The sequence below is a fragment of the Girardinichthys multiradiatus genome, chromosome 5 (genome assembly GCF_021462225.1).
Source record: "Girardinichthys multiradiatus isolate DD_20200921_A chromosome 5, DD_fGirMul_XY1, whole genome shotgun sequence".
Taxonomy (NCBI): domain Eukaryota; kingdom Metazoa; phylum Chordata; class Actinopteri; order Cyprinodontiformes; family Goodeidae; genus Girardinichthys; species Girardinichthys multiradiatus.
In genome coordinates, this window is record NC_061798.1 from 50679899 (window position 1) to 50697376 (window position 17478).

The following is a 17478-nucleotide window of genomic DNA, read 5'->3' on the forward strand; positions in this document are numbered from 1 at the left end:
CTGAACAAACCGGTGAGGCTGATTTTTTTTTCACCTGCCAACTTACTGCAAATTGACAAGGTCATTAATTGAGTCGACTGCAAAGGAAAGAACACAAAATGCAAATGATGCTGGTTGGATTCATAAAAACCATAGGATTGACGGAGTGGTTCTGCTGGTATGTGCTTAAATAAAATCTGGATACATTAAGCCTCAGATGGGAGTGTCTAAAAAAGTAACCTGTACAAATGTTTAGTTTCAGTGAAGAGACGACACCAGAGAGTTTAGCAGCATACTGAGAGAAATAATGACTTATTTGTGTGGGAGTCACTGGGGATGTTTGCTCCTATAACGACAGAGGGACCGGAAAGCCTGCTTTGTTTATGGGCCTGCACACAGCCTGACGGCAAGTAAACGCTGCTCATCGGAGCCGGACAGCATCCGCCTTCCCAATCACTCCTAGGCAGGCACAACCGGAACGATCACTTAACCCACGGAGCGCCATACCTTTCAATTGCTGCTTCAATGTGTCCCTTCTGCTCATTTCCTTACATCTCTCTGCAGGAGGTGCTAACTGACAGGTCTGAAAGCACACAGATTAGACTCAGCTCACATTAAATTTGGATGTTCACAATCTGATTTGGAAGCTTGCAATGTAATTTTCAGCGTGACACCAGGGAAACTTGGCCTGGACACAAGGTTTTCTTTCTGCTCTCGGTGGAGAAGGACGCCTTTTCTCTGTCTCCCGCACCCCCTCCCATATCTGCATTGCTTCAGCTCTGTGTCTTGTCTTGTCTTTGGAGCCTCTTCTTGCATATCTTCCAAATTCTTAGTTATGGATTTGGTCAGCTGGTCTCTCAATGCAATTGATCAAATTTTCTCGAGGAGAAGACAGGGTGAAGGAGAGCCCAACTTGTCTGGACTGGATGTTTTTCTCTGGATACACAATGGACTCCTGGCAGAAGTGGAGGATTGTGTGTTTGTCGATAATGTCAGTTGAGGATGTGGAAGATATGTATATAATTGGATGTTTGATATTAGGATTTCTGCTTTTTGGAGTCAGCGGTTACCTGGCATATTGAGAAATTCGGAGAATGTCAGCAGCTGTTCTGGCAATTCTGAGGCTGCCTGGCATGTGTGATGGGATCTTCGGGGCGATCAGCACTCAGACTGAGATGTTACGTGAGCTGAATTGCAGACTGGATGTGATCCTTACCCAGGATCGCAGGCAGGTTGCGGTTTCTGGACTCAGGGGTGAAATGGGATAAATCTTGGAGAAAGTTGTTCGCTCGGATCTGGCAGAAAGACCAGGAATTTGTCTATTTGGATTTGCCTTTGAGAAGCACCAGCGAGACTCTCAAGGCTGATGGAAAATTAAGAGTCAGCCTAACCCAAATAATTATTGTTTTTCTGAATCTGGCTCCCCTGCACGGCCTTGATGGCTGGCTATCTTCAACTTCTCCTGGAATTTATGAAAACATGACGCTCTGCTCCCTCCCTTCCATGAGGACATCTGTGGACCTGCTCAGAACTTTGTGGCCGGTTGATGAACATTGTAACGTACCATCAAGGACAATGGCCTCTGTGACAGTGCTTCATGGACTTACTTGCACACACACACATGCTCAAAATAAACATATGTACCCCCTCACACCACCTTCAATGTTCCTGGCATGATGTTGTTTTGTAAACTTGTTGCTTCTTTGTGCTGAGGTTTTTTAAGGATAGGATAAAGTCAGTCAGTGATTTTCTACCACTTATTCCATAGTGGGTCACAGGGGAGCGGGTGCCTATCTCCAGGAGTCTATGGGCAAGAGGCAGGGTACACCCTGGACAGGTCGCCAGTCCATCGCAGGGCAACACACATACAACCATGAACACACTCATTCATACACCTAAGGGCAATTTAGATTGACCAATTAACCTAGCAGGCATGTCTTTGGACTGTGGGAGGAAGCCAGAGTACCCAGTGAGAACCCACGCATGCACGGGGAGAACATGCAAACTCCATGCAGAAAGACCCCCGGCTGGGAATTGAACCCAGGACTTTCTTGCTGCAAGGCAACAGTGCTACCAACTGCGCCACTGTGCAGCCCAGGATAAAGTGTGAAATATGATTTTTTTCCCTCTACTTACCTAATGTGGCCTCTTTTCTCATCTAGCAAGGGCAGCGCCTGTGAGTGGGCAGCAAAGCCTCGGTGACCCGTCCCCCCCTTGTCTTGTGTCATGATGAATGTTTGGATGGGTTGTACTGGAATTCTAATTTCCCCTCGGGGATCAATGAAGTATCTTTGAATTGAATTGAAGGTGTGAGTGAGATGAAGAGATTTTACATCACAGAATGAAACTCAGCTCCAGTACACCTGCTGAACTAAAAGTGTAATATTAAATATGAAGAATGATGTAACAACCATCTGTCATGTATAGGTAAAGCTAATGAGGCTTGAATTCATTTAGAATAAATACAGTATACCTACAGTTAAATGCTTGTTATTAGGGTTGATGCTTTCTTAACCATACAAGTATTTCTTACAAAATAACTTATTTATTGGTGAAACAAAATGCGTGGATTCTCACTGGGTACTCCGGCTTCCTCCACAGTCTTTCACTACAACAACTTTTTTTCTTGAAGAGTTTCAATTGCAGAGCAACCCTCCGTAGGGTTGATTGGCACTCCTTTAGAGATAAGGTGAGGAGCTCGGCCATCCGGGAGGGGCTCGGAGTAGAGCCGCTGCTCCTCCACATCGAGAGGAGCCAGTTGAGGTGGCTCGGGCATCTATACCGGATGCCTCCTGGACGCCTTCCTCAGGAGGTGTTCCAGGCACGTCCCAACGGGAGGAGGCCCAGGGGACGGCGCAGGACACGCTGGAGGGACTATGTCTCTTGGTTGGCCTGGGAACGCCTTGGGCTCCCCCGGAGGAGCTGGAGGAGGTGTCTGGAGAGAGGGACATCTGGGTGTCTCTGAGTCTGCTGCCCCCGCGACCCAGTCCCAGATAAAGCAGAAGACGACGAGTACAAGTACGAGTTTCAAGTTGTACGGTGGCTCAGTTGCTAGCACTATTTGCAGCAAGAAGGTCCTGGGTTTGACACCCCCTGGCAGGGGGTCTTTCTGCTTTCTAGAATTGCACCACTCAAGGTGGCAGCAGGTTGGAGTAGCTCTGTAACTTTTGTTTCTGATTTATTCTTTTTTGGGAACTCTTCCTCTTGTGGTGGATACAGTTGATTTTTTTTTTTTTTTTGGACAACTGTCCTCTCCGGTGTCAGATGCTGTGCAGATGCTGTGTAGCTGATTTTTCCTAATACTTTCTATTTTTGGACATTTGTTATGATGCATTGCCATGGCAACGGGGTTGTTTCTTACAACCGGGATCAGCTGATTAATATCTCAAAAGCTCAAATAATACTTCAACTACAACCCCAAATCCCTGATGAGTTGAAAAGGAGATGCCGTGGATGCAGAGCAGGAGCAAAGAGAAGAGAGAGAAGGAGGAAGTTCAATCCATCTCTTCCGTCGATTATGATGGGCAATGTGAGATCGTTGGGAAACAAGTTGGATGAACTCCAAGCCCTACAAAGGACCCAGCCAGAGTATCGGGCATGCAGTATTATGTGTTTTACTGAGACATGGCTGCAGGATCATATCCCTGACTCCAGTGTCTCTCTGCCGGGCTTTTTAACCATACGAGCAGACAGAGATTTAAAGAGGAGCGGCACATGTAAAGGAGGTGGACTGGCAGTATTTGTGAACAACAGATGGTGTAATCCAGGACATGTTACTGTGAAGTGTCATCTCTGCAGTCCAGATATTGAACTGTTGGCAGTAAGTTTTCATACATATTATTTACCCAGAGAGTTCACCAGTGTTATTTTGGAAACAGTTAACGTTCCACCTTCCGCTGTTGCTGACACTGCATGTGATGCCATCAGCTCAGTTGTTGCTAAGCTACTGACACAAAACCCCAATGCTTTTGTGGCAATTTCAGGTGTTTAAACCATGGTTCACTCTCTGCTACGCTTCCAACGTTTCAACAGTTTGTCAGCTGCTCTACCAAAGAAAAGAAAACATTGGATTTGTTTTATGCAAATGTCAAGGACTCATACATCTCTACAGCAAGACCTCCTCTAGGCAAATCAGATCACAATCTTGTTTTTCTCTGCTCGAAATATAAGCCCCTTGTTCAGAGGCAACCTGTAATAAAGAGGACTGTGAGAAAATAGTCACAGGAAGCTGAAGAAGCTCTGCAAGGTTGCTTTGAGGCTACAGACTGGAATGCACTGTGCCAGCCACATGGAGAGGACATCAATGCCATGACTGAGTGTGTGACCGACTATATAAACTTCTGTGTAGATAACATCATCCCCACCAGAACCGTGAGATGCTTCCCTAATAACAAACCTTGGATCACCAGTGACCTGAAGGACCTGCTTAACAAAAAAAAAGAGCCTTCAGAGAGGGAGACAGAGAATTATTGAGGATTATACAGAAACAACTTAAAGTCAAGATAAGAGACAGCAGGGAGGTGTACAACAAGAAGCTGGAGAGCAAGCTCCAGCAAAACAATATCAGAGATTTGTGGACAGGGATGAACAAGATCACAGGCTTCAAGCAGAAGGATGATCAGACCAATGAAGGTCTGGACACAGCCAATGAACTGAACACATTCTTCAATAGGTTCAGTTCAGGAACATGCTCAGCATCCTCCTCTCCTGCTCACAGCCAAACAGACATTCCACCTTCCTTTGACCCACAGGACCCACAGCTGTCCAGTAACACCTCAAATGTTTTATCTTCCACCTCAGCCCTAGACCCTTCTGCTTCTACATGTTTGCCTTCAACCATATCAGAAGATGCTGATGCTTCCTTTTCTTCCCCCTTCCACCTGTGTGTCTCAAGAAGTCAAGTGAAGATGCAACTGGAGAGACTGAATCGGAATAAGGTTGCAGGTCCAGATCATGTCAGCCCTAGAGTCCTGAAGGCCTGTGCAGAGCAGCTCTGTGGGATTCTGCAGCACCTCTTCAACCTTAGCCTGGCCCAGAAGAAGGTTCCGGTGTTGTGGAAGACCTCCTGTCTTGTTCCGGTATCAAAGAAGACTCACCCATCAGTCCTCAATGACTATAGACCTGTTGCCCTGACATCCCACATCATGAAGGTCCTAGAGAGACTCCTGTTGGCCCACCTGAGTAAGTAAACAGTAAACCATCAGGACCCCCTTCAGTTTGCTTATCGCTGTGGAGTTGGAGTTGAAGATGCCATCATACACCTGCTTCAACAAACCCACTGTCATCTGGACAAAGCCAGCAGCACTGTGAGGATCATGTTCTTTGATTTCTCCAGTGCATTTAATACAATCCAACCTGATTTGCTTTGTCAGAAACTCCAGAAGACTCAGGTGGCCTCAACAATCTCCTGGATCAAAGACTACCTGACAAACAGACCACAGTTTGTGAGACTGAAGGGTTGTGAGTCTAACCAGATAGTCAGCAGTACAGGAGCACCACAGGGGACTGTACTCTCACCATTCCTTTTCACTGTGTACACCTCAGACTTCCAGTACAAGACAGACTCCTGTCATCTGCAGAAATACTCAGATGATTCTGCAGTCGTTGGTGGATCAGAGATGGACAAGAAGCTGAGTTCAGGGAGCTGGTGGACCGCTTTGTGGCATGGTGTGGAAACAATCATCTCATTTTGAACGTGACTAAAACAAAGGAGATGATTGTAGATTTTAAGAGAAACAGGAAAAAGTCAAAAACTATTTATATCATGGGAAAAGAAGTGGAGGTGGTGGAGGAGTATAAATACCTCGGTGTTCACCTGGACAACAGACTAGAGTGGAGATGCAACTGTGAAGCCATCTACAAGAAGGGACAGAGCAGACTGTACTTCTTGAGGAAGCTTAGGTCCTTTGGTGATTGCAGCAAGATGCTGCATATCTTCTATAAGTATGTTGTGGAGAGTGAGATCTCTTCTGCCATCATCTGCTGGGGAAGCAGCATCAGAACCAGGGGCTTAAAAAACCTCAACATGCTGATAAAGAAGGCTGGCTCTGTTCTGGGGACTCCTCTGGAACCTCTGGAAATCATTGTGGAAAGACGGATTCTTCATAAAATTAAGAACATTATGGAGAACCCTGAGCATCCTCTTCATGAGACTGTCCTACAACAACAGAGGGTCTTCAGTCAGAGGCTTCTTCAGATCTGCTGTAAGATGGAGTGCTACAGGAGATCCTTCCTGCCCACAGCCATCAGCATCTACAACGGCTCTTTGAAGAAACCTTCATAATATGAGCTACGACAACATTTAATTTCCCTTTGGGATTAATAAAGTATGTTTGAATTGAATTGAATTGAATGAAGTTTGCATGTTCTCCCTGTGCATGCATGGGTTCTCACCGGGTACTCCGGCTTCCTCCACAGTCCAAAAACATGACTGTCAGGTAAATTGGTCTTTCTAAATTGACCTTAGGTGTGCATGGCTGTTTGCCCTGTAATGGATTGGCGACCTGTCCTGAGTGTACTCTGCCTGTCACCCGTAGACTGCTGGAGATAGACCCCAGCTCCCCCATGACCCACTGTGGAATAAGCGTTATAGAAGATGAATGAAATAAGTTTCAAACTTTTACTTTTTGAGTGTCTTTATTTTCATCAGCTGTATGGACTGGTCTGAGAAACCTGACTGCCTATAGGAGCCCCCCCACCCATCCTGAACAGAGTCGTCTCCTGGCCAACCGTCTGAATGGCTTCTACTGCAGACATGACAAGAAGCCATTCACACCTCAAATCATCTCCTCCACATCCCATTCAGGAACAAATTCCTCCCATAAAGTAACCAACCTCCAACCCTCAGATCCTCTGCCTGCACTAAAGATCTCCGAGGAAGATGTAAATAAGCTCTTTCAGCAGATGAAAACAAAGAAAGCTGGAGGACCTGATAAGGTCTCCCCATCATGCCTGAAAGCCTGTGCAAATCAACTCGCTCCGATCTTCACACGGATCTTCAACAAGTCACTGGAGAAATGTGAGGTCCCCTCCAGCCTCAAACGATCCACAATCATCCCGGTGACCAAGAAACCCACCATCGTAGGTTTGAATGACTACAGGCCTGCAGCCCTGACGTCTGTGGTCATGAAATCCTTTGAGCGGCTGGTGTTGAAGCACCTGAAAGACATCACAGGCCCCCTGCTGGACCCCCTGCAGTTTGCTTACCGAGCAAACAGGTCGGCAGATGATGCTGTTAACTTAGGTCTACACTTCATCCTGCAACACCTCGACCACCCAGGGACGTACGCCAGGATCCTGTTTGTAGACTTCAGCTCGGCCTTCAACACCATCATACCAGACATCCTCCACCAGAAGCTCACACAGCTCAACGTCCCAGCCTCCACCTGTCAGTGGATCAATAGCTTCCTGACGGACCGACAGCAGCAGGTGAGACTGGGGAGCATCTTCTCCCGATCCAGATCAATAAGTACTGGTGCCCCCCAGGGGTGTGTTCTATCCCCACTCCTCTTCTCCTTGTACACAAATGACGGCACCTCATCGGACCCGTCCGTGAAACTCCTTAAGTTTGCAGACGACACCACTGTCATTGGACTGATCCAGGACGGTGATGAGTCTGCATACAGACAGCAGGTGGATCGGCTGGTACACTGGTGCGGTCAGAACTACCTTGAACTCAACCCATTCAAGACTGTGGAAATGGTGGTGGACTTTCGGAGAACACCACCCCCATAAACCCCCCTCACCATCCTCAACAACACTGTATCGGCCGTGGACCACTTCAGGTTCTTAGGAACCTCCATCTCTGAGGACCTGAGATGGTCTTCACACATAGACACTGTTCGAAAGAAGGCCCAGCAGAGACTGTACTTCCTGAGGCAACTCAAGAAGTTCAACCTTCCACAGGAGCTGCTGGTCATCTTCTACACTGCCATCATTCAGTCTGTCCTGTCTTCATCCATCTCAGTGTGGTTTGGATAATCCACAAAACAGGACAGGTCCAGACTGCAACGAATAATCATGAATGCAGAGAGAATAATCAGAGCTGACCTTCCCTCCATCCAGGACTTATACAGGTCTAGGGTCAGGAAAAGAGCTGCTAAAATCTCTGCAGACCCCACACACCCTGCACATAAACTGTTCAGAGCTTTACCTTCAGGCCGCCGCTACAGAGACAGTTTCTTCCCCCAGGCTGTTTCTCTGATGAACATTCAATAGAGTACAAAACAACAGCATACAGATGTTGCAAATGCACCTTTTTATTATATATGTGTATATTGTACATTGTAAATTGTAAATTTGTATATTCTGTAATACAAAAACAAAACCAAAGAGCAAAGTGTACCAGAGTCAAATTCCTTGTTTGTATGTACGAACTTGGCAATAAAGCTGATTCTGATTCTGATTTTTCCTCGCCTTTTATAAGGTATTCTATCCTAGAGTTTATGACTTTTTTAATTACTTAGTTTAGCTTTTGCTGGTCTGATTGTTGTTTGCTTTGTCCTCCATTGTTAACTTTGTGTTGTATTTGACAATATATAAAGCACCTTGATAAATAATCTGATTGAATATTTGGAATTTTTCAGAAGAATCTTTATTTCTATCGAATAATTTTCAGTTTTCAGCTGAAATTTGGAAAATGGCAACAAATAAAATAAACATATTTATACAGCAACATAAAGACTGCAAACATCTACATTTTTACTAAAAAAGGGAAGAAAAACCGTAGATATTTTCTTGATAACGTTGGACTTGAAGTCAGTTTAAGACAATGATTGACTTTCTCTGTTGAAATTTGCTCAGTAGCAGGTTATTTTAAGGCTTTATTCATTTTCTTTGCTGATGGTTTTTTGAGAGAAAATTGATCAGCCCTGGATCTCATCATGGCGATAAGCGGATCACAACTACAGCCCTCAATTTTGTAGATGTATTTTTGCTGAACACAGCTCCTCAGCATCTTATTAATTCTAAAAATGTGTTAGGTTGAAAATAAATAAAGCTTTGGTGAAGTCGCCCTTTAACAATATGAATGTGGTGAATAGGAATGGGTGTGCATCTGGGTCTCCTGAGTTCCATAAATGATGACAAGATGGCTTAAAGTTACACAATGACTACATTTCACTTTTGCTTCCACACTGGGAAGCAGTTTATATAAAGCTAAACTCATTAACACAACAAAGGTTGGAAATGCAACAAGTAAAGGTGCAGGTAACAGGTCCAGGAAGAAAATCCAGACATCTCTATCCTCATTGAGACTCTTCCGCTCCTTAATGGGGATTTTATGGTATTTCCAAGTCAGAATGGATGCATGACCTCTCCGGTGAGTTCTAGGTTTGCCTTTCATCCTCGGGAGACATGAACAAAACTACTCCGAAAGGAAGCATGCTGGACCCACCCTCCTCACTTCCTGGAACCGTCTCAATGTACTCCTTTTGATGAGGCGGAGCAGCAGCTGCCCTCAGCCTAACAGGAGCATTACACCTTTTACCAGTAAAAAAACCATGTACCATGTAGAGGCGCTCATTCCAGCTGCTTCACACCTTAATCCGTGAACACTGAAGTTCCACATCATCTGCAAAAATAAAAGATGGGGCCCTCTGGTTCTCCGAACCTCCTATCCAGGACTACACCTTGATATTCTGTTCAGAAACACCACAAATAGGTCCAGTGACAAAGGGCAGACATGAAAGAATCCAATCTGTCATGCACACATATCTTGCTACAGTTATTAACGGGCAGCCCATAAAAAGCCTCGCCAGACCTTATATTTCCACAGCACTCCCCACATAATTAAATGAATTCTTCCACAGTTCAGCAGATCTCATGTTTCCACTTCATGGTTTGGGTTGATCCTTTAGGGTTCAACCAGCATATTTACTGGAGTTAGTTCAGAGCTCAGCTGGGTTGGTTAAAACATTTCTATTAACTAAGACATTTTTTCTAATTCCCCATCACATTGAAACATTGATTTGTTTTCATTCATTTAATAGAGCTGAAAAAAGGTCATATAAGGGTCAAAAACTACATTATTTTTCCCTAAGCTGACTAACTTACATATACTTGATCTAAATTGATACGTAATGTGTAATTATTTTTCATATAATAGTAAATAATAATCAATAAAATACTGCATTACTAAAATAATTGTTAGCTGCAGCCCTAATTAAATCCAGTCTCATTAAAATACAACACTGCTGGATTCTGAATTCAACTGGTGAAAAGTTGCCTATCAGTGCAGCTGATTGTACTGAGTCATTAGCTTTGCAGCATTCCCTTATCCTCAGCAGGAACGTGGTAACAACCACAACCTAACGGCTTGATCTTGAAAGAAAGCAGCTGTTTGTAAATGGTACATATTACTGATACAGAACATAGGCGACTGTGGCTCAGTAGGAAGAGTAGTCGTCTTGCAATTGGAAGGTTGTGGGTTCGATTCCAGCTTCCTCCTGCTGTATGTCGATGTGCCCCAGGGCAAGGCACTTAACCTCAAGTTGCCTACCGATCGGTGTATGAATGTGTGAGTGCGATTGGCTGAATGTGGCTCTAGTGTAAAGCGGTCTGTATGACTGGAAAGGCGCTATATAAAATTCAGTCCATTTACCATTTGTCCAACATTTTAGTTTTGAGCAGCTGGACTTCAATGCAATATTTTAAAAAGATCGTCATCTTCATCTTCTTCATCAAAAGATCTTTCCTCTCTGGACTTTTTTGCTCACTCACTCTCTAGTCCTTGTACCTGCCAACAATCTGACTTCTGGCCTTAAAACATGTTTTGATGAGAGTAAATAATGTTAATAACCTGCTAGAAAATGGTTAATTACCTCTTCCACAATAATGGCATTAAAAATCAGATACACTTGCACACAATAATAACACAGGTTATAAAAAAATACTTATTGAAAAATATTTTATTATTAATTGCTTACTATTTATGTGTTGAGACCCACAGCCATGGATTTCAACATTAAACTCCGGTACGAACTCTTCTGGAACTTTTCAAAATAAAGTGCACTAACCTTCTTCCGGCACAGCCAGGAAACGGGATAACTGTGGACTTCCTGTGACGCCACTACCCAAATAAATGCACAGCTGTTGCTACATCCGCCCTCTTCCACACGGCCTTCGAAAGAGACCGGACAGGGGAGACAAGCGCGCTGATGTCTCTTTGCTGGCAAACAGACATAAACTCTTCAACTGGATCCAAGGAAGCCATACAATCATCGATTATATGCAAAGATAAGTACGAATGAAATACTGTCTGTGTATCCGGTATTTTCATTCATGAACGGGGAAATTAAGGTGTAAGAGTTGCTTATCTTTTCTCTCCGAGGCCTACTGAAACTGTGTCGCAGAGAAATCCCCAGTAGAGAAGCTGTTTCTACAAGCCAAGTCTGAAGGAAGGACAACGGCCTGCATCACCGTGTTTACGGTAATGAACAGCTGGTTGATGGACACAACGAGCCGTTCTTCATCCACAGCTGGAGGTTTGCAGGAAGCTAACCTTCATTCACTGTGGATACCTTCTTCAAACTTCATCGTCGCTTGGACAACATTCCTCACCACAATTCATGAGATTAAGTGTTTGGGCAGAATAATACAGAACAACAGTTAGGATGAAATGATCTAAACGTTTTTCATTTTATGAAGTTTTGTTTGTGTGAAACTCGGCTATCTTAGTGCTAGCAGGCTATCTGCAGCACACGTGCCCTGTTTGTGTTCTTTGTATGTTTTTAAAGTAAAGACAAACTTTATTTAAAGGGTGATTTTAAACAGAACATTGATCATAACGCACCGTCCGCGCTTATGCACTTTAACCCTTATATTAAGCGAGGTATTTTAAAGGTATGTGTTTGTTTCTGGTTCTAAGCTATTCGCTTCTTTGTTAGCTTAACTGCTAACAGGTAAGGACATGTGCTTGCTGCTAAATAATATTTACCCAGAAAGGTTTACTTTTAAATCCAGTAAATAATAGTCCCTAACATCAGTTTACTAAATTTGATAACTAAGTAAACACCATTAAGCACAATTTCTCCAGAAAGATTTGGCTCTTTTCCAAAATATTCCCTTAATAATATTTCTTCAAATATTATTTTAATAAATAAAGGCAGCTAATGAGACACCATTGACAATTGGTCATCCAGGAGGTTGGTTTTATTCAGCAGATCATTATTTAAAACATTATTTCATTAAAATAATATTTTATCTGATCTTGCATTGTGAATGGTTATCTAGAGGTATGCTGATTATTCCCTAAATTGGTTCCAAGACTAACTTCACTTCACTTCCAGATTCTTCAAGATAATCCTTGGTTCTCAAACATAAACATTGCATGATAATGTTGCATCACTCTTTTGGTCATGGTTTCCAATCATCTTTAATCAACTTGTTTATATTGTACATAGTCCATTAGTCTTCATTATTCTTTAATTCTGTTTGGTAGTTTAGTTGGATTGTTTTAGCAAAGTAAAGAGTTTGATGATTGAAATATGTTTGACTTTGAGTTGACTTATTTTTGTTAATAAATTCTTGTATTTTAAGAAATTGTGTGAATTCATTCCATATATGTGCAGAGTTTATGCTGTTCAATAATGTCAGAGCTCATCTCACACCTTTCTATTCTGTCCTAATACCATCGCCTTACTGGGCTGGTATTCACAGGACAACCCTTAACAGACCGGAATATTATTTGATAAAATATTAAAATATTAATATTAAATAATATTGTCAGATTCATAATTCTAACATGTGTCACATTTATAGCAACCTGCCCACACTTTGCACTGATTGAGGAAGTTTAGTCCCATTTAAGACAAACTGCTTGTGATTTGCTGCACTAAGCCTCACGGTCTACAAAGGGACAAATTGTGTTCCCTTCCTGGTGCAGTAATTAAACAGCACGCATGTGAATGTGGTGAATAACCTCAGAGTTTGTAGGAAACAGGGTGTTGCCATGGTTGTGGGCATGCAAATATAGATTTCCTCAACAGCACAGAGAAACGTGTGAGACCGAGACAGCATATGTGAATGAACTTCTCGCACCCCTTTGGAGGCCATCATGTGACCGACACCTCATTAATCTGTCACAAGCTCTTTTAATATTTTGTGTCTGTGCATAAAAAATCCAGACACCACGCTGCTGCCACTTAGTATCATTTTCTAATTTATCTACTTCTAATTGCTTTTATTGGACTCCTTCCAGTGCAGGTTGCTGCATGTCTGCAAGAGCAAAAACTTCTTTTAAGACTGACAGACAATATGTCAACTCAAATCCAGACTGAAGTACTTAATGCCTGACATTTCATAATGTAAATAATGCGGTCCCCGTGAATGTCTTACATCCATCTGAGCAGTATGCCACTACTCCCTGGATGAGAGTGCTCTTTGCCTGTAACCTTTTTTTCTGCATTTCCGTGATGCTCCTGCCAAGAACAGGAAGGCGCAGGTATTTCTTCCATTAGTCAGTTTCATCACAAAGAAAAAAAGTTGGATAGAAATTGTGATTTTTTTGGTTACCCTTTACAGTTTTCATGTAAACCTTGCTTACGTTAAAGTTCAACAAGTAAAACCACATAGGAACAATTTTTCTCCTGCACACCAACACATCTCTGTGTTAACGTTTGAAGGATGTTGATGAAGTTCATCACCACACTCAGCAAAGAGGTTGCCTGATGCTTCTGTGGCATAAATGGTTGATCTATTTTTCTACTTTTCTGCCACATCAAACTCAGTAGAGAAGCAAGAGTGTGTCTTTGTTGCAGATCTAATGAGCTGCTTGTTGTTTTTACTTCTAATCAACAGTTTAAGTTGTAAAGGACAATTGATTTTTTCTGAAGGGACTCGATTTTACAATAACTAAAAGTATATATGTATACACATATACTCTTCTTTTATTTTGGGCTTTTACAGATGCAAATATATACATATAGTCCTACTAGTTAGGATATTCAGGGTCAACTCAGAAACCAACAAGGGTCAAACCAGTCTTAAAGTAGAATATTCTGGAACGCCAGTGTCACTTCCACAATGATGTCGGTTTAATATCACCTTGGACTGAAAGAATATTAATCAAGAAATAAGCTCTGCTTGGCAACTGCTCACGTGAACAAGCAAACTACCCATTATGGTCATACTATGAGACAAAGACTGAGCTATTTTGCCACTTGGACAAGATATATGGTTGGAGGAGTCAAAGTGGGGCTTTCAACCCAAGAATATGGTATCTACTGTCAATCATGATGGCGGTAGCATTTCTCTGCCAGACACCTGGGCACAATGGGTTGTCCAGGCAGGACAATGTTCCCAAAAATAATGCGTGAAGAGGGCTAACGTTGACCTTCTGAAACAGCGCTGACCCCAACCCTATAAAAATGTATGCACCATGTATGCATGTAAACCAGGTCTGCAACCAAAAGCAACCAGAAGATTGTTCATGGCCACAATAAAAATGCTCAAGTGCATCAGTAAAAAGCCAACACATTTATGCCACTGATGAGTGTATGTAAACTTCTGAATACAACTGTATATACAAACCAGTTTTCCATATTCACATTGTATCCTAGGAACAGTTGCAAGCAATGTTGCTTGGTTGCCTAGTCTGGTAGCTGGTGGTTGGTACGGCAGACCAAATATGTGACTTGGTATGTTACCTGACAACACGTTTGCAGTAAATCAAACCCTCTGCAATGTTTTCTCTGATTTAAAGAGATCCAACATCGCTTTGAGGTGATCGCCTGCTGCCAATTGTCTCACAATGCAAATGATGGACCTTGACTGAGTCTTTTTATTGATTCTTGAACAAATTCAGCCACACAAGGGCGTCATCTTTACTTTTCCTCTCAATCCAACAATGCTGTGCTGTCCACCTATAAAGTTCCACACAACAGGTTCTAAAATGTTCTTCTTCACAATGTCAGATTTTACTGGTGTCATACCCAGAAAAGGATGCATGCACCATCAAATACAAAACTATTCTAAATATGCAAAACATAAAAACCTGGTTAAATACAACAGCTGAGATTCCTCACACAGAAAACTCAGGTCAGAAGCACATCATATACATTTAACAAGTTGTGCAGAGCTACAAGCAACAGCATGTTAAGACACTCATAATCAAACATAAATTAAGATAAAGGATGCGGTAGGGCTAGAAGGCCAAATCCTGTTAAACTGTCATATTTCTGTGATTTACTGAAAGCAGGTTCTCCATTCAGCTGCTCCATGTGTGTATTTCTGCTCACAATGGTTCTGTTTTTATCTGTTCACAGTATGCAGCTGATTTCACTTCTGTGGCCAATTTATCATGAGTCACAATTACATCCGAACATATAGTGACGTGGTTCAGCTTAGAGACGAGAGCTTTGTAAATACATTGGAGGGTAAATATTAAGAGCATCGCAGCCCTTATCTGCATGGCTCTCACTTCAGCACCACGGCGTGTCGTTGACATGTCTGTTTATTTATACAGCGGCTCAAACCCAACACGTCTGTTTACTGATTACAGCTACAACTCTGCATATTTCATGTGGGTCTTTTCTGCTATTTTATCTCCCCAGGGAAGTTAGGAACAAGAGCTAATTATTGTTTTCTCAAACACATCTGTTCACATTAAGTTCCAACTGCATAGATAAATTCATAGTTTTGCACAAAAAAATTTGAACATTCTAATTAAAAGGAGAAACTTATTTCATTATTAAAATGCATTATTTTTAACAACGAACACTAATCACTGGTAATAACTTCAACTCTCCAATTTACTTTAGTAAATTCTAAGTTATTCTACATTTGTCAAAGTCCTAATCTTAGCTTATCAAAACATACTGTAAGTTTGGGCCTTGGTCACTATTTTGGATAAACATAATGTCTTCTCTGAGTAATAATTGCTTCTCTGAGTTTTATTTGCTATAGAAGGTGTTCAACAGGGTTGAGAATTTGGCCCAATGTTTTCCCCATTTTTTAACCATAAAGAACGTTGAAAAATGTTCCAGTCATCTACTCAGATGATACAATTCTGTATTATCTGTCTTATTCATGCTGATAAAATAAAAAATATATATATATTAATCTTGACAATTCAACTAAACTGATTTTTATTTCAGCAGAACACTGATATCTTGGCATCAAAGTTAATTAGAAAATGTAACTTGTTGCAACACAGAGTACTGTCTCAAGGATTGGATGAGTTTATGAAAATAAAACAAATTTTCCTGCGGTTCTGCAGGACAAAAGATGGCTGAATTACTTTTTATATATATATATTATCAACTTTCAGTACTCTGGAACTACAATTTCTAACTGAGGGCATTTTATGCTCAGTATGTATAAAGAGCTTATTTTATGTCCTCCACAGATGCCTCGAGAAATGTATTATTGATTTACTTTACCAACCAGCTTTATTTTAATGTTAGATCATTTAATACAATTACTTTAAATGGTGCTTATATTATTGCAATCCAATCCTGGAACGATTTCACTATCTCTTTAGGAATAAAACATGTATAGTTTTAAGACATTTTAGAAATAAGATTATTAGGTTTTATTTTCTAACAGTAATTAATTTGTATAGTTGTCCATATTTATGTGTGGACTATCTACTTTGTTAGTAGATTTGAGTTAACATATTAGAAGTAGTAGTAGTAGTAATATTTCACTACAGTTGTTGTGTCTAGTGAAGTAGTTGGATGACTTCTATTTGAATGTGGGAGCTAAATTTATCTTAGTGTTCGTTCTGTTTTTAATTAAGTCAGCTTCTCCGTGTGTCTGACTGTTTCTATTTCATTTTGCATTAATATGTTGATGCCTTTGAAAAGGTCACCCCTAAAAAAGTTCTAGACTTATAAAGCTTTGTACAATTATAAAACGTTTAGCTTTTTCGCTCCTCTCACATCATTTCTAATCTCTGAAAAGGGAACGAGAATCCTGTATAAAGGCCAGTTTGTACATATGACCTGCTTTGCACACAATGAAAATCTGACAGCAGCACCTGCTACTAAAGAGCTGCAGAGAAAAGACTGATGCTTGGTAAGAAATTAGAGGGTATTTATTTCTTATTTTTAAAAATACAGTTTTGCTGTAGCCTCAAAACCAGGACAGAACATGACTTTGATATATCCTTTTTAAATCCATTATAATCCATTATTAATATTGTTACTTTTTCTGCCCTACACAGTTTCAATTACTATTATTTTTTTTTTACTCTTAGACTACAACGTTTTAGTTTTTTCATCACTAGATACTTAGAACAATGTGGGATTGTTTTATCTGTTAATATTTAGAAATCCAAACTTACAGCAAAATTTTGATTGAACCATCTAACTATTATTCATAAACTAGAGCTTTTGGTAGACATTTTGAATTACAGTTTTTACAGTATTTCTTTGACCAAACTGATCCTCCTCATTCCAAGCCCAAACACAGAGGCATCTGGACGTGTCCAGCCGGGCTGTCAGAAACTTTACATGACTCTGGCTCAGTAAGGAAGAAGCTGCTGCAGGGAGAGAGGGC

The 17478-nt window shown here is 41.5% G+C and overlaps 1 protein-coding gene across 7 annotated transcripts in view; it reads right to left on the reverse strand.

Annotated features, from left to right (window-relative positions):
• LOC124869076 (VPS10 domain-containing receptor SorCS1) overlaps nt 1-17478 on the reverse strand; it is a 261180-nt gene that overhangs the window by 242116 nt on the left and 1586 nt on the right. The gene's annotated exons all lie outside the window — the stretch shown is intronic.